This window comes from Callorhinchus milii, unplaced genomic scaffold (genome assembly GCF_018977255.1).
Source record: "Callorhinchus milii isolate IMCB2004 unplaced genomic scaffold, IMCB_Cmil_1.0 Scaffold15, whole genome shotgun sequence".
Classification (NCBI taxonomy): domain Eukaryota; kingdom Metazoa; phylum Chordata; class Chondrichthyes; order Chimaeriformes; family Callorhinchidae; genus Callorhinchus; species Callorhinchus milii.
In genome coordinates, this window is record NW_024704756.1 from 14,433,264 (window position 1) to 14,452,290 (window position 19,027).

A 19,027-nucleotide genomic window follows, 5' to 3' on the forward strand; every position below is an offset into this window, starting at 1 on the left:
CAACCTTCAGACTCTATGGTCTATCAACTGAGCCAGGCCTATGATCCACACAGTATCTGTCTTGCATGTCTTTCCATAGTTTGACCACTTACTCTGCAGAAAACCTTTGATGCCTGAGTGATGGGTTTCCCACATCTGTAAACACTTCCCCGAGTGAATAGGTCAGGATAGATATGTAGAAAAACCACCAGTAAGAATGGACAGCAGATATGAAGCATAAAACAACTCTTAACGGTTTCTAATAAAAGTACATCATAAACTTTACACGCGGTGAACTACAGAATGCTGAACTTTTAACCAGATGGCCTTATTATGCCAGCAACCCCCCAAAGTCTCTTACCTTTTGGAAATGCCTACCAGATCTGAATAGTGAGGGTTACAAATTTTAACTACAGAAAAAAGTCGTGATTTTATATTTCGCAAAATAATTTTACACCCCAGGGCAATTACTTTTCACTCCAAAATTAATAAGCATAATTATGCAAATGTAGTCAAATTTACATATTATTACAGTATTCTAATTATATTTGAATACAAATTAATACACTGAAGTATTAATTGACTGGCTTTGGATAAAAAAAAAGCACACAGAAGCCCTATGGTGATAAAACTGAACATGAATTACAAGAACAGAAGCAAATCTCAGAGTGGAAACTTTGGGTGAGAAAGAATCCCAATTCAGAATAAAACTATTGATGCATGAAGCAGCAATTAAATACCGATAAAGCAAGCTTCAATTTGTAATCAGCCATAGATAGACAATCTATAAATCCATACAATGGAAACTGTTAATCTCATTCAAAGTCCAGCAGAAATATATTCAGGTATCAGCTAAGGTGTAATTAGGCAGAAGGAAATGGACATGATAATAATCCTTGTTTTGGATATTGTGCCTCATGTCGTCAAGGCAACTCAAAGCACTTCACAGGATTTTACTGTATTTACAGGCAAACCCGTCAGCCAGTTTGTTCACAGCAACATCCAGGGAATTGTTGATCTGGACACTGCGAGTAACACCCTTCTATTTTCTAATCGTGCCACAGGATCGTTAACGTCCACCCGAGCGGGTAGACAAGACCTTGCTTTAACGCCTCATCCAAAGAACGGCACCTCAGATATGTATCGCTCCTCAACAGCACTGCGGTGGAGAACATCCTGGACTGTGAGTTCAAGGGCCTGACATATACTGTATAGCTAACGTGATTTAATGCCTCCATTCAGAAGTAGTTCTGCAAAGCTGCATCGGTGTTTTGATGCAATGCAATCGGTGTAGACTTGGGGATAAACAGATGGATGGCAATGGTGTTAAGTATTCCTACGTGAAGCTTCAGTTCTGCCGATTCCATGATCATGAGGTTCTGATGTTGCTTGTGTGGGTTGGCTGTAGAGATGCTCAGAGGAACTGAGAGACATCTGACTGAGACAGTGGAAAATCACTAATCAGACTTGGCTCAGGAGTCCAGGGAGTTTGCACCCTGCTCCAAATGTATAAAAGACAAGAAGGGAAATGACGAGACTTGCACTTTTGGATTCTCTTTTTCGAAAAGTTCCACGATGTTGCAAGTCTGGATCTTAGTAAAGATCTAGTAAAGATTAATGTGTTTTTCTGAATGATGAACGATGTAATGTCTTCTGGTTTCAAAAAGTTGCTGTTGCTCCAAGTGTGTGGCCGAAAAGAAACATAATTAGTTGCGCGGAGATTATGGATTAGTCACGTAGCGTAAATTGCAATTTGTCATCTCTTGTGACTGATGAGATTTGCTTTGCGATGCATTTTATACTTCCACTAACAAGTCTGAATCTGTCAAAGGCTTGTTTCACAAAACCCCGTTCATGTGTTCCTTGTTTGGAAATGAGATTTTTCTGCGGTTCGAATTCTTTTTCTTGCAAGAAGTCACGATTTAGTTGTGTTTCCATGTTTCTTCACTGTTAACACCGAATTTAACGCTGCTTTTTATTCAACTGTACTACTACTAATAATCCTTGCATTTGATATAGTGCTTTTCACGTCTTCTAGACGTCTCAAAGCACTTCACAAAATAGACTGTATAAGTTACTACACTGAATTTCTCCGCTTGCTTCATCAATTTTGCTCCCTTCTTAATACATGTATATAAAAAAAAATGATTTTGTCTACAAAACAGTCGTATCTTGTGAAAGATCATTAAATTCGTCCAGCTGTGATAGCAAATAAAATGAGTATGTGTACAAATTGGGGGAATGTTGTTGCATTGACAGTCCCACTCTGGTACTGTGTGATCTGCTATCGATGGATGTTTGTTGGAATAATGCTAACTCAGTGGGAAGTTGCGTTCTAGCTCAATTATACAGTTCTATCATCTTGTGATGCCCTCAATTATCTGTTGCTCGTCCCTGTGAAGTAGATGTACGAACCCAGTCTTGAATTCATGCCCTGGAGGAGGGCTGGATTCCAGTCGGGTTTGTTAATTAGAGTGCGAAAATCGATCCAGACTCGGTGTCCAGGGTCTGGATTCTTGTCTGGCTGCTACCGTTTAAAGATGAACTGTAGGCCAACGAGAAATGTCACACACGTTTCTTACCTGGTTAACAGGGAAACCTGCGGCAATGCTGCAGCCAGAAAGAGCTGCTTGTACTCCAACCCCCGGGTTTACACACGACGGAAACTTCCAAAGCTTCGGAGCACGGTGGCTGAAAGCATGGGACGAGGAGCAGGCCAGAAGCCAGGCGAGCAGAGGCAGCGGGTGTTGAGTAGGGAGCAAGTAGAAAGATAAAGAGGTGCCGGCGGATAGTGAAGGGATTTGCAGACGAGTGCGATGAGCCAAAGGAAGTCAGCGGTGAAATTCAGCCAAATCTTAGCTTCCAAAATGAAAGCTGCCAGAAGCTGTTTCCGTTTTGGATGTGAAACTAATTTTGCTTCCACAAATGCACTAAAATCGTTTTCCGTGCCCGATTCATTTGTATTTCACCGGTGGTGTTCATGATTTTGTCACGATGGTACGGTATTTTCCGCTGTGTAAAAAAAAAGCACAGTAATAGACGCAGCAATCTGCAGTTTATAATGGCCATGCAAATGAAAGTCTGAAGGTCACTTCCGCAGGCTGCAAAGTCTCCGTTATGCTTAATAACCATAGAAAATGGTAATGGCCTTTTCTGTAATGACTGGCTGGATGCTTTTAAATGCTTTGCTAACTACCTGTTCAGAATCAGCTTTGTTACTCTTTTTTGTAACCTTACCCGCTCATGTATTTATGTTAAAAAATAAGCGCGGCCTCTGCTTTATCTCTCCAAGCTCTCCTTTTTGGGGGAATAGTAATGTGGCTGGATTCAGTCAGTCGGCTGCAGGCAGATAAAAAGAGTTGTCTTCACCGTTGAAGAGTGGACACATTGGAAGATGCTCTGCACACCTGAGTAGCAGAAATTCCTATTGATTGCTGTCATGGGGAACTGGGTAACCACAAGGCAAGTGCCCTGACCTGGGAGGACCATGATTTGAATCTATCGGCAAAATGAAAGTTTCATTGGTTTAACCAGACAAACCAGGGTTCTGCACTGACCTGGTCCCCAGGACTTCTTAGTCCAACTCTCCTGACTATCCCATGTTACATGATATTTCAGATTATTTGCAATGGCCGTTGACAAATGTGTAAGCGAATCGATCTGCTTTAGAGAGGTGTGAAGGTCCTATGTTATCCCTTCGACTCTGTCCCACCGTGTACTTGGTTAGAGCTCCGAGCTTGCACACCTGAATGCGCTTGGAGACCTCCACTCTTCAGGTCTGATTGTCAGTCGGTTTCTTGGAGCCGATCGCCTTGCTGACGACTCATTAGCTGTTAGAAGGTAAACTCACGCGACCTGAGAACTTTTGCGAAACTCTTAAAGTTTGGTTCACATGAGTTTGATCATATCAAGGTCGATGCAAGTCGCGGGCGTTCTGGGTGTGATCTCACGTCGCGTAGGGTCACTCACAGACCCGATACCTCAGCTTGTGGTTTCTGCATCGATGTGTTCCTCTGCATCAACACAGAGACTGGTTAGCCTAACTGGCCCATAAGGGCGAAACCATATGTGAATCTCCCAACTTTTCTTCAAGGTCCTTCAGGTGTTGAGGAAAAGGACAGAACATAGATGATGAAGCTGTCTTGCTGTGTTAAGCTGTCACAATGGATACCTCCTCACAGCACCTCGTTCATCAACAGCTATAACGTTGAAAGGGTATTCTTCAGGCTGAAAGCCGTGACCTCGAATTAATAGTGGCTTTGTTGATGATAAATGCCTTCTTCTCTTGGGCTTCAATTTAGACATTAACCATCCAGTAACCTCAGCTACATTGGGGCACTTAGATGTTTAGTGTTGTGCGATTCATAAATCACTCTGCTCTTTGGTACTGCGGCGGTGTCTTAGTGTTCAGTTACATCAGTTTGCATCTGTTAACAGTGCCCTCTTTTCCTTGAGCTAAACTAACTTCCAAATCTATCAACACTGCGGCTAAACTGATGGCCACTGATGGCCATTGGAAACGGTGTACAGCAATCATTAATTTCACCCTTCTCGGTCATAAAAAGGCGACTGGCTTTTAGTTGCGTAACCTGAAACCATCGCTAAATGCCGAGAGGAGTTCCAGGGCTTGTTCTGTTTATTATTGATTTGATCCGCAGTTCTGCCCGCCAGTGTAAATTACATGAATTGGAAAATGAGAGAAATAACTTGGAAAGGTCAAAGGAACGACTGAGGCGGGAACCAAACAATGAATTAGTTGTCTTTTTTTTTAAACAAAGAGTCCTTTTGAACATTTATTTCAATAGCTTAATGCAGAAGCATTTGGAATCAAATCGATACGACTTGCTTTGTGTGCGGGATAAAAATCAACAAATGATGTTTCCACAAAGGGTAAAAGGCCATGATTACGTTTATGAGGCCGGTCGCAGGCCACTGTGTGTTGAGACTCCAAGCATCCTAGCACTGTGTTTAGGTTTTGTTTGTCAACCTTTTCTGTTGCACGGTAGGTGCAATAATGAGGGCAATGTTCGAGAAAACCGCTGTTGAGATATTGATTCATACCTTGTGTATTCTAAAGAGAAAAAGAAGCCCTGTTGGTTTCTATGAACAGCGCAAACTGAAGCTGCATCTTCCTTGCACGTGACACTTCCAGCACATTTGTTTCTGAGCGAGCAGATTTAAGGATGTTCAAGAAAAAACAAAAGAGCTGCATTTACATTCAACTGAAGTGCTGTGACCCTTTTGTGATCATCATAGTGGATGAGGATTTATCAAATCCAGACGAAGGGCTTGAATACCATTTGTCCGACCTTTTCATTCCACAGGGAGCATAGTTCCGAGGAGGTCAATGCAACAATCGTACAGAGCATTTGGAGAAAGCAATTGGAAACTGAGCTACGATTCTCAGAGAGCCTCCACCAATTAGGGGACTACAGACAAATGTGTACGCAGTAGAAGATCAAACTATACTCCCCTGTCTCCTACAGTCAGATCAACAACAGCAACAACTTGCATTTATATAGCGCCGTTCACGCAGGATAGCATTTCGAAGTTGAGGTGAAGTTGCTTTCTGAATTTCGGGGAAAATGATTGTACATTATTCCAACTGTTCACAATAATGAATGCTAATCTTTGCGTTTTGATATTGCGTCTTCTCCTGTGATTGAATCGTCTCAAGGCGCTTCACAAGATTTACTCTAAAGTGTAGTGACTGTGTGTTTGACAGGCCAACAATTCCGATTGGAATGCATTTGGACCCAATGAGAGCGTGCTGTCTTGTTAAACATCCATCTGTGAGGAGGGACCAAGGTTAATCTCTACCGGGAGAATAGTGATTACTCAGAACATAGAATCATTGCCTAGCACTCACTGTGAAGTGACGTTAGTCTTGTCTAATATGCTTTTTCCAGTCAATATTTAATTATCAAGCATACATTTAGCTTGGCTTCCTCTGCTTCCCCTTCCATTGCCAGAATGTTTGGCAGGTTTGTTAAAAAGGATGAAAATTAATACAAAATCTATTAATATTCAGTGGCAAAGTTTTTTTTTACAAAGTTCAGTTGATATTATTTACGCCAAATGATTGGTTCTAAACTTTAATCTTAGCAACCAGCGAAGCTGGGAACTGTGAGCTCTGCACATCTCCAGCTCTGTGAGTCGCTCTGTATTGATCTGTAGGTTCTTTGAATTTAATATATTGATCGGGTTGATAGACATTTTGGCAGGTGTAATCTGTAAAAGACAGATTGACCAGACCGTTCTGGGAACATGTTTATTTAATGCCATCAAATAAACTTTTTCTTTGACTGGCATGGTTGTCAGATTGGCTTTGAGATCAATAATACATCATGTCAAAAATGCACTGTGTAAGAAAGGTTGTTCCTATCTGCTTGCCTCTGTGATTAAACCTGTATGCTTCAGTCTCCTGGCGTGGACAATCCGTTACTACAAAGTCTTTGATGTTGCCACATTCTTAATATACCAACCTGTGTATGACTATTCCACAATTATCTTTAATATCATTTTATTGAATTTTTTTGCACCAAATCAAATTTGGTGCTGAAGAATCAAACATTTTTCTTCCTTGTGTGACTTGGTTTCAGTATTAAAGCTCTCTACTGTCAAGGTTTAATATCTCCAATGTTCCTTCCCCCACACAACACATTTGTTTGATGGAATGCATAATGCCAGCCTTTGCTATCCCTTTGTTTCCCCCACCCCTCCCCGCAATGAATCACAATGCTAGGTCATGCCTGCGAGGTGTGAATGCACATCACTTACTGAGTGCCCGGGAAGCAGGAAGAATAATGCTAAGGTGAAGATGGCCTGCAATATTTTGTCTGTTTGTAATTCTTTTTCAATAAGTAGAGAGCCTGATGTAAATGCGAACTCACCAAGCACTGCTATAAGCTGATCTCTCTTTTTCTTTAAAAAAACGCAGACGTAGCTGGTAACTTTTATCGGTGATTGCCGCTGTCTGCTTTACTTCCCACATCACAAGGCATTGTGGAAGGAGCAAGTCTAGCCACCTCAGATGTGTTTTTCTCTCGATTTTTGATGCTTTTAAAATGGATATTAATGCTGCATTTGCTATATGATAGTATAGTGCAGCACTTTACACTGAAAGACAGACCTTCCTTGCAAATCATCATCAACAACATTACATTTATATAGCGCCTTTCACTTCGGGAGGATGTCCCAATCAACTTCGCATCATGCATCTCAAAACACGTAACATCATCACAAGTACTCAGAGCCAGAGAAGATAAGCTTGTATCAATGAGACCAGGGTATCGATTCACATCTAGTTTGCGGAACCAAAAATGACCAAATTATTCTGGCAAAGTTTGGTTGCATTCTGAATAGTTTTGAAAGGAGCTTGCTGCTGTTTTACGAGGACAATTTCAGCTGCTTTATTCTGGAAGAGCTGAGTTCTTTCTGATCATGACCTGATCCCATCTCTCAATTAGGCAGCAAAACTTTCATGGGAATGTTTTATTTTGCAGACATAAATTATATTATTATTGCAATATATATTCACAATCGCCATCTGTTTTTAATAACTTACAAGAACAATGATGGCCCTCTTACTTTTTTAAAAAAAAAACAATCAAACTACCTGAAATCAAATTATTTGTTCACAGTCTCAAGGAACAGTTAAAAGTTAATTTGCATTCAGAACTCTTTTTTTTACAATTTATCTTATTTATTTGTCTGAGAGTATGTAACTAACTAAAGGGAAGGAGCCAAACGTGCCTCTGAACATGTGTTTTTTTGCCATACAAATCTTCCTTTTGAAGGAGTTTGAACGTTTTACAATGGATATAAATTTTAAATCCGAAAACCTGTTGCAACCATGTACATTGATTTTCAGAGGTTTTAAAAAAAAAGATAGGCCTTTTCGCACTGCAGAATGCAAAGCACATTGAAATTTGCTTAACTAATTCTCCAGCTGTCCTACTGCATATTTTCCAATAGCTTTATTGACGGAAACCGTCCATTGAATTTTAATTACTCATTCATTATTGATTTGCAAATGATGTTCAGCAAGCTGATCATTTTCCCCAAGGAGATGACCTACAGAATTCCCACGTCACATTTCCTTTCAGAAGAAGTGATCCTGCCCGTACTTATTAAAACAGGCCAATTCTATTCACGGGAGGTTGATTGATTCTGCCTTAAGGTGTTTAAGGTGTTGCAGAACTGTGAAACGTTTTTCAATTTGGGTTTGATTTGGAATCATGGAAGATATTAAAGTGTGTGAGATTTTCAATGGGATTAAGAAAGTTCCTTCTTATGAATGGATTGGCTTGCATTGACTTAGAGCTACAAGTCCCAGGAAGCCTCTGTTACCCCACTCAAGAAGCTATTTTCCATTTGTGAGTCTAAACAGCAGTAGGAGCTCTGAATTATTTCTCCTCCCTGAGGAGAAAGATCTTTAGCTAACTCAGTAAAACTTGGGACAGTGAACTTGCCCACTGATCCATCAGAAGAACATGTGATGTAATCTGATATTCAAACACACTCCCTTGGAAAAGATCCAAACTACAACTGCCCAGAGATTCAGAAACCACCTGAGATTATCTACTTTGAAGCCCTGATTATCCATCTTCAATCACCGTCAGTTCAAATCTGAATCTCACACCTATTTCAGGAGGAGGACACTTTTGCAGCAATCCTTCAACTGTCAGTGGAGTCTCAGTTTTATGCTTGGGATCAATGGGAGTATCTCATTAATTAACTAAATCTGCTTATCTGATGCACTGAGCAATGGCGGCATATGACTAACCTACAAATGACAGAATGCACTGGCATACAATTCCTTTGCACTTGTCCTCCTCTAGATATGATAATAAACCTTTCCCGTCTCTCCTCTTCAACATGATGGTCACATTGGAGCTGAGAGATGCAACGTAATGATTATATTTATTATCATCATCATCTACTGATGGTTAAGTCTCACATCTGACCAATACCTCTCTCACACAAGCCTCAGTTATTCCGCAACGCCAAGTCTCGTGTTACATTGTCCCAAATGCATTTTTTGAGTGCATTCAAGACTATCTTACACTCTGCAGGTTCACCGAACTGCATAACCAAACCTTTTTTATAATCACGTTGTTAACCACTTGTTAGCATTGAAGCTTTGTAGCAGTTTTTGGTCAGTTCTGGTGTGTGGTTTGCACTGGTTTGATGCCATTTTTTTTCACGTTGAACAAGGGCAGAATGTAACATGAATGCAGTTTTACTGAGATACCACCAACTTAGACAAGGTTATGCGACCATTTAAAAGGTTCCCGAGCCGACCACCCTGGAGGTTTTTTAAAGAGTTATTGAAGACTCAGCAACTCTGCAATGCAGGGAAAACCCAGTCTGGTAAGTTGTCTAAAAGTATGGAGCAGTAACTACATACAGTTTCACACAAGTTAATGAAACGTCATTGTTCCCATGATTTTGCCACAGTTCACTTTAAAAAAAATCCCTGACAGACTTAAGTCTCCATTTGGTCTGATTCAGTCTTTTCATCTATTGTTCAATACAAATCAATTGCAACCAAGGCTTTTTTTTATCTCTAACTGCAGCCTTTTAACACCGTTTAACAGCCCTTCCTTCCTTCCTTGCAAAACTTGGGTGATGCCAAGTCAATTGATGTTGACTGGTAGAAAGAGTCTAGAGATCAGAGAGGTTTTGACTTCCACACAGTCGAGAGAAGGTTAGGAGTCAGGAAAACCTGCCTTTGTGCCGTTTAGTACAGTTAGGAGCACTGATGGAAGAACGTGTCTCTCGTATCAATAAATCAATATCAATTTAGTGCTCCAGTTGAGAAACCGTTACTTAGGACTGAATCGCCACCGTTGCCAAATGCAATCATGTTTTTAAAACAGATACAGGAATTTTAGTTGATTGAAACACGTTTTTCTTTTGCAGTGAGTTTTTTTTTGGGTTCCCTGAAGGGACGGGCAGAAAATTACATAGAATTACATAGAGTATATTGCACAGGAACAGGTCATTCGGCCCAACTGTGCTATACTGGCATTTATGCTCCACATGAGCCACCTTCTGCCCTTCCTCAACTAAGCCTATCAGCATAACCTTCTATTCCTTTCTCCCTCATGTACTTATCTAACTTCTCCTTAAATGCATCTTTGCTATTCGCCTCAACTACTCCTTGTGGCAGCAAGTTCCACATTTCCACCACTCTCTGGGTAAAGAAGTTTCTTCTAACTTCCCTATTTGATTTACTGGTGACTATTTTATATTTATGGCCCCTGGTTTTGGTCTCCCCCACAAGTGCAAACATCTTCTCTAAAATGGTTTTAATCACCGGGTTTCCCGGTTGTGCAACCCAAGCTTGGAAGGAAATTGTTAGTGGTACCTGCAGGATGTTGCACAAGTAAGTTGTGATACTGTAAAGTGATGGAAGAAAGCAGATGGTGAAGGAGGAGCAGTAACTCTTAGTCTGAACCTGGCTCAGTTGAATGCACTTTCGCCTTCGAGTCAGGTTGTGGGTTCAAACCCCAGGTTGGGCCTTTTGATCTCAGTAGTTCGGGCTGACGCTCCAGTGCCATACTTGGGGAGTGCTGCATTGTCCTAGTCCTTTGACTGTGATGGGTTTGCACCTGATTTGTTCATCTCGCTGGGCAGAGCACAGTGTTCACAGTGGAACAACCTTTGGGGCTGTAAATGCCACATGTGTCTGAATGCCTTGCTTCCCTTACCCTCCATCCCTCTTGATTCTAACCCCCAACTCGGGTGCAAACCCTTCTGTGTCCAGTGGGACATCTTCCCGATGTGAAAAGCGCTACATAAATGCACTTGGCGTTGTTGTTGGTGCCCTGATGGACTGGGAAGGATACCTCCCTGCCCACACACTTCTCCGGACGTCGAACTCAAGAGAATTTAAAGTTTACAGGCTCCGACAACTGAACTTATCTAAATGATATTCCGTTTGCCTGCAAAATACAGAGTCGCTTCACGCTACAGTAAAATCCTGTGAAGCACTTTGAGATGCTCTCCCGATGCGAAAGGCCAGGATTATTTTTATCTCCCGTCCTGCTTTGTCTGCGCTATTTCACTGCACTATTCCATCCACCTGCAGCTATCTTTTCAAATCCCTTCACTTTGCCACGGTATTGTCTCTTGTGCTGGGGCATCCATCAACGCTGCATGTAATTAGGGTCAGAGAACTGAACTGCAGCCTCATATGGGCAGCACCAAATTAAAAATTCATGACGCTGGTTGCATTTATATCAGAGTTTTGCCTTGGGGAGAACATTGAAATTGGAATTCATTCCCCTCCTCCTCCAAACCCGGCCAATAAATTACAGCACAACAACTCGGATACAATGAAGCTCGTCACTGTTGGGTTACTCACTTTAAGGTAACACCTTTAAGGTATCAACGTGTTGAAATGTCACAGTCTGTTTCGTTGCCGCGGTTGACAAAGGAAGTGATGGGACCTGATTCAACAGTAGAATTTTAATGCAACAAACAATTCCCTGTTCACTTGTAATTTCTACGCTTAAATACAAAGTTCCCCAGCGCAAAAAGTGAATGTTCTTCCCTTCTATCCAGTTCCTAGTGTTGTCAAACGGTTTGCCCAAATTAAACTGTCACTGGGTAGTGTCTTTGACAAGCCTAATTTTTTGGGGGGGGGTTAAAAATATGCTTTCGTTCCTTTTATTCTATGCTCCGAATTCAGTGTACGAATTCAGTGAAAATTTGTGACGCGCTGAAGCTTCCTCTTGTTGTCTTAAACGTTCTGAGACGCTGCCCCACATGACGGGTGCTATATAAACGCAAGTTTAGTGTAATCCTGATCAAAACCACGATAGTTTCATGTCAAACCAGTTGCACATCACAAGGTATCGATTGCTTTTTTTTTTGGTCTGATTGCCCAACTCTATTTTTCTTACCGCCTTGTTGTTTGGAGGCGAAGCAATCATTGTATTGGAAATTTCTGCCGTGCAAGCCAGAGTTCGTATACATCACAAACGGGGCAAGGTGATCTTAGAATCTGGTTTTCCTCAACCTGCTATTTTCTGTAGAGTGTGCGAGCAAGTTATAATAATATCTCATTGCAAGTACTTAGTAGCTACAAGCAATGGTTTCTCTGAAAGTGATTATATACAATTCTGTTGGTGGGAACCGTCAACAGAGACCCTGTGTCATGGCTATTATGTTATGGGTGGTGCAAACAAATTGAACCTTTTGACATATCTACATAGGTTACGTAATGATGGTACTGCTGACAGGATCTCGGGCTCAATGATACATAGCGACGATCAAAATTGGATTTCACTACTTTTCTGTATCAATGAGAAAATCCATCTCTCAAGACCTGATCCGTAATATACACGCTTCTGATTCAGCTAATCTCAGTCAAATTCAAGCATCAAAAAGCTTATTCAGCCATCAAGATGGAGCAGATTGAATTGGTTTGTATTCATAGCAAAGAGAGAAAAAAAATCCAATATCCGAGACTTTTCATAATGAATGTGCATTTTTTTTTTATTTGATTCTGATTGCTTTCTGAAACAACAAACCTGATAGGAATTCTGACATGGGTACACTGCATGCTCTTTATTGATTTCAATGGCATTATATTTCACCAGGGTAGATTTGGTGCAGACTGGTGTGAAATATACAAGGTTAAAAAAAATTAAGCGTGCCAGTAAATTTAGATCCATTATTGTTACGTACTATATATTTTAAGGCTCAAAGTGTTTGCGGTAGTCAAGTACCTTTTTGTTAAAATATAAAAAAAGCATTTTTAATCCAGAATTATGACCAATAACTATGAGTTAGATTTGATTGTATATTGCAGCTTTGTATAGTTTGCACACAAAAAGAAAATCCGCTCCCAGGAATTTACTATTGCACCCTTAATTCACAGATAAATCTCAATTTGAATTTGTATGCAGCGTGGTGGGCTCAGTCATGGATTCTACCTTGTGAGAGAGGGGGAAAAAAACCACAAAAGCCTTCATTCTTTGTCAGTGCTCCTAAAAGAGGCATTATCACTCTTCTTAAAGGGAGTGACAACGTGAGCAATTCCATCGATGCCACTGTCCAAAACGATAGGTACCAATCACAATTTACAATCAAGCAACATCTTTCTCTTCAGTAGGACATCCCAAACCACTTCACACAACTGACTGGAAGCACTGGATGGATGTGAGCGGTGGGGGGGGGGGGAGAAGGTAGCCAAAGAGGGAGGTCTTGAGGCAGATTTTTGCAGATTGGGAAAGAAGGGTAAAGGCAGAGAGACCCTGCAAATGAGAGTTGGAGCAGAATGGCTGAAGGCTTGACCACTGGCAGTGGACGTCCACTGTTTCCTTCCTACATGCATGTGCAAGACAGCCAGCTACGTTAATGTGCGTGTTATTGTTTTAGAACTCGTGCTGGGACTAGTTCCGAACCTTTTTAATCTCGCCAGTGATTTTATATAACCGTCGCTATTGCTGCTAATTCTGACGGCACTAATGTCTTTCAATTCCAAAGACTCTGGAGTAAAGCAAGTATGTGCGAGATAGTCAGACAGGAGAAGTGATGGACATCCTGCCCATAATTGGCTTAATCACAGAGCATAATGTTGCACTAAAACAACGAGTTGAGAGAAAATTAGCTATGCATTCCAGCATAATTATTTAGTATCGCTTTATATAACCATTCCTATCAGTACATTGTTTACCAACGTTTTCGTGAGTTATGTGGTTGAACACAAAAGAGATGGTAAACTTATTGGTTGGGCTGTCTGATGCACCGTATAAAATCATCTTTAAAAGCAGACATTAACTGCACAAGCTTTCAGGACACTGAAATTAATTTCTTTGGGTAATTAGAGTTGAAGTTGGTTTGCATTACTGGCTCATAGTGGCTTTTGGCAAGCAAGCTTTATGTTAAAATTGGACTGTCTCTCATCCTGGCAACCAAACAGAGGGCCTGAAAGTAATTTATATAAAGAACTGATTAGTGAGGACAATATACCTAACAAAAATCATTACCTCATTCATGGTGCTATGCACAAATAAATCCCAAAGGACCCGAATGATGTAGAAATTTCCCTTTCTTCCCTCTTTACATTGAAACTGGTCATCTTCCAGTGTAATTGGTGTCTTTATTGATTTTCTGTGGCTCACACTGAAGCATTAAATATTTGTCCTCTGATTTATAGGGGGTAATTTTCCATTGGCCTGCTTTTAAGAGCTTAATTATATTACAAATTGCACTTATTTCTTACTCTTCCATCAATCTCACCGATGTTAAGTGGGTCATGTGATTACGTTCTCTTTCACAGTAAAATATGTCCCCTTCTCTAATGTCCTGCATTGATTGAATTGCGTTGCTTTGGGGCAAATGTCCTTTGGCAGATTGGACCTGATCTTATTCAAGGCTTGTCTGTATCTACCAGAGCAGTGAACCTGGTGTGAGGCTACATTGAAAGCAATGAGACAGAGGAAAATCGAAACCATAGATTTGAATACTGAATGAGAGTGAAAGTTATTGCAGTGGCGTATGGTCTATGTGCAATACCTATGTCGATCCAGGCTATTTAATTCAAGGGTTAGAACTGGAAGTATTGCTTTCAATGGACTTCCATAATGAAAGCCTGGGTCAGCTGGCAGCACTCTCTTCTCTGAAGGTTCTGGGTTCAAGCCCCAAAATAGTGCTTTGAGCTTATAGTTCAGGCTGACTCTCCATTGTGGGGCTTAGGGAAGCGCTGCATTGTAGGAGGTGTCGTCTTTCGCTCGAGATGTTTAAACCGAGGTTCCCGTCTGCCTGTTCAGGTGGACGTTAAAAATCCCACGGGGCTATCTGAATAAAGAAGGCAGTTTCTCCCGCTGTCTTGGCCAACGATGTCCCAAATATAAAATTGACAGATCTTTTAATTCCATTCTGCTGCCCATTCACCATAGGAATATCTCTACTACCCAGGTATCGGTCTGTGTTTTTACATTAGGAGAGATCTGTTTAAATGCTATTGTATTCAAATGTGTGGACAGAAAGCCACGTACCCAGATTGATCAATAATCCAACATGTCAGGATGGTTACTAAGAAACAAGAAACTACATATTAATATATTGAAACTTAATTAAACCAAATGCTGTAGTTTTCTTTATCTGAATGACCTTGGCCTAATCAATAGGGACCATTCCTTTCCACTGTGTTCACTCTCTGGCTAACCACAGATCATGTACACTGTTCAATATCCCACAAATTAGCGATCTGGATTGCACCAGGGAAAAACTTAACACTCACAAAATGTGTTGCATCGTTTCAAGTGTCAAATGTTGTTTGGAAACATCTCTCATCTTCTGAGATGAGAGACGGACGTCGATGAATGAGAAATCTAGCTGGGCATTTAGTACGGCTCTTTGCAAATCATCTTAAGAACTCAGACAGCAGAAAGATGCAGTTCCATTTAGCAGTGGGAACTGTCACTGAAGCTGGGCTGGAAGATCAGATTACTGTGAATTAACATTTATCTCAAACTCATTTTACAGAACGTAGCTTCGTCATATGGATTGTTGAGTGTTTCATGGGTCTATTTTGAGTAATAAGGACAACAGCTAGAGAGTAATATTTCTTTCGCTTTAAAGGCAATACTTAGCCCCTGAGGCTACTAAATGTACTAAATGTTAAAATAACAGCAGAATATTCCACATGACTGATGATTATTTGCTGCAACTAAAGTGGCATAATGAATTATGAAGAGAAAGCTTGAAAGAGGAAACTATAATCTGGTCAACTCAGTGTGATTCTTTGATAAATGGATGAAATACATAACAGGGTACTTAAAATGAGATTGGGCAAAATAAGACTGAATTACTCTACGCCATAAGCTATATTCATTAAATCTGCACAATGACCACCCCGGTTAAAAATCATACATAATTGTCAAAGTTTCAGATGTCCAGAAAGTTATTGAAAACTAAGCAGAGGAAAGACACAAACGACAATGATTGGAACACAGGAGCAGGAGGAGGCCATTCAGCCCATCACACCTGTTCTGGGAATACCTCGGAAATGTTGAACCTTTGCAATGATGACAAGGAAGTGATATGATTAAGAAATGGTTTCAAAAATATAATTTAGGGGTGCAATAATTTCTGCTCTGAAATCCAAGCAATTCCATTAACTGGATATCAAATGCAAGAGTAAAAATTCATCCTATACCTACCCACCCCAAAAAGATAGCATAATGTTTGCTACTGCAATAAGTGAATGGAATAATTCATAAGAATGGGCAAGATGCCATGAAGCTGATTTTCTGCATTTCAGTAATATTTGATGATTACCTTCTATTCCACCTGCACCATAGTTCCAGTCATAAAATCTCATTTGGATAATACAGTACAATACATACAATTGCCCACAAAATGTACAGTCATTTAACTTTACAGTATATTCTGTGAAGAGCTTTGAGACGTCTCGAAGACGTGATAAAGTACTGTATCAAATGCAAGGATTTTTATTTATAACGGTGAGGCAACTGTGGTTTTCATTTCCTAACATGGCTTCAGAATGGATCAGGGGGTCTTTGTTTGGCTGTAAAATCCAGTTGACTTTGAGTATCACTGTATGCTTTAAAGTTGTTGGTGCCCAGATATAGAATAGAATAATCCTTGCATTGGATATTGTGCCTCTTAAGTTGGGAGGATGTCTCAGAGTGGGTCAAAGCAGTTACTTAAAAGTGTCGTCACTGTGTATTTTGAGTATGAGTTGCGCTTAAAACTGAACTGGGAGCAATGGTAGAAAACCAAGCAGGAGGTTAACTGCAAGGAAAATGTCTCTCATAGAAGGCCAGGTCCTCCTAGAGATGGATAGGAGGTTGGAGACAATCAGATTGTCACCCATTTGAGTTAAAGAATATCTGTTATGCCATTATAGGAAATGTCATACATCAGCTTGACTGATGCAAGGTCACACATGCTGATTTATTACCCCAGCCTTACGTCCATGTGAAATATTATACATAGATTTTGCTAATGATTAGTGGATGCAATAAATTAGCTGCCATCAGACAGGTGTGGCTATAGACATCCAGTAACATTCACTGTTTCCTCGATGTTCAGTCCAAAAGTATGTGTAACAGAATAAGTGAAGGGAAAGATGGTCACTTAAGTAAATATATTTGATTGACAATTAAACACATCTAACGGACGTATTTTCCTCCTCCACCTTCACTGCGGTCTCTGAAATTTCTAGCCTACATGCTTCTGGTGGGCGTCAATGCAGTTAACAGAAAACTTTACGAATGCATGAGGAGGGAGCCAATAGATGGGTATAAGCCAGGAGAATATGAGAGATGGGGACTTGTGGGAAGTACAAACACTGGCAATGGCTAACTAGTTGGGTCGAATGGATTGTTTCAGTGCTGTAATGTTCCAGGTTACAGCGAGATCCAGCGATATCCCAAAGAATAGACAGAGAGCAAAAGCAGATGAAAGCCTGAATAAAACATTGCCCAAGCCAAACTAGCTTCAACTCAGACAACGTTGCATTTACAACTAACTGAGGACAGATCAGTTCCTATTGAGAGTATTTTCTGTTGAGAAGAAACGTGTGATAGTGGAGAAAATGGAAGTAGAAGTAATTTTAGATTGTATTTTTAAGGCACGTCTTAAATATGATATTATAATGAGAAATGAATGAAACTTGCATTTGATGTAGCTCCGTTCAAGTCAGGAGTTTAACTGTGAAGCTCAAAGTGCTTCACAGGAATTACTGCAAAGTGTAGTGACTGTATATTTTGTAGGTGAACATGGCAGCGAATTTATGCTGAGCAATGTCCCACAAACATTTGTGAAGTGAATAACCAAGTAAATGCAATTATTTCTTCTCCCCCACCCCTCCACATTTCAAGTACTCGCCTTCATACAATCTGAGGTTTGTACTGTCAGTTTGAAGATTCTCATTATTTCAATCCGTGGGTTTTTGAATGTAATAAAAGGGAAGACAATTACGTTAACCACAGCGGGTAATGAAATCTGTCACTTTCATAAAAGCAGATCACTAACTGTCAGATTATGACCTTGGGACAAAAGTGTTAATGAGGTAAGAGAAGCGAGCAGGTATTGTATGAATATCTATCAGCTTCCCTTCCTACATGGTGTACATCTGATATCTCCTTGTCAGACACGTGTACTTCATTAAACCCTTGGGCTGATACACAGCAGATGAACATCTAGAAAGCAATATAGAGTTCTCTCCCTTTCTGTTGAGGGTAAAAGCGATACCACAACTAAACAGCAGAGATGTGATATTGACTGATGGGATGCCAACAAGCAATACATTTCCAAATAACTTAACATCTCAAGACCAAGGGCATATAATGAAGGCATTGAGATGCACAGAGTTGTTTTCGTGCTTCCCTTCGTGTTTTAAATAAAATGGTTATTTTGTCAACTGAGATTGAGAGAGAGGGAGGCTAGTCTCTTCCATTCATTCTGCAGATCCTCCCTAAGAAACCCCCACCCCTAAGCCTGTCTTTCTTCTCTGATGGCCATGTAGAAAAAACACCATTGAACATCTAATGGCTACCACTAGCATCGACCTGAAAGGGGGGGGGGAATGAAACACAAGGAGTTGGAATGCTTTAAACAATCTTCATAAAAGTGCAGACACAGGTGAGGCAGTGTAAGTAAAACTGCAGATAGAAACATTGCATTTAAACAACTTTGTTTGACTACCAAATAAAGCTTAGGTATTTTGGTGGTGGTGTACGGGTAAAATTGGTTGTTTTGCTCGGCCTGTGAAGTGTGGTGATAAGTTGGACATTGTTTGCTTAGCTGTTAAGATTAATCTTCACCCTGCAGCAGACGTTGCTTCCTGGGAATTACCAGAGGCTTAATTTGACAAGTAATTTAGCTAAGAGATCTCCTGATAATACCACTCCTTGGTGCACGCACCAGTATCGTGAATAACAGCCTGTGCGAGTTTCTAGTTGAGCAAGAGAGAATATCTGTTTTTACTAAGACGATGCCACGTGCTCTGGAAACAGGTTCTTGCTGATATCATGGGTCAGGTTTAAGCTAAAAGAAA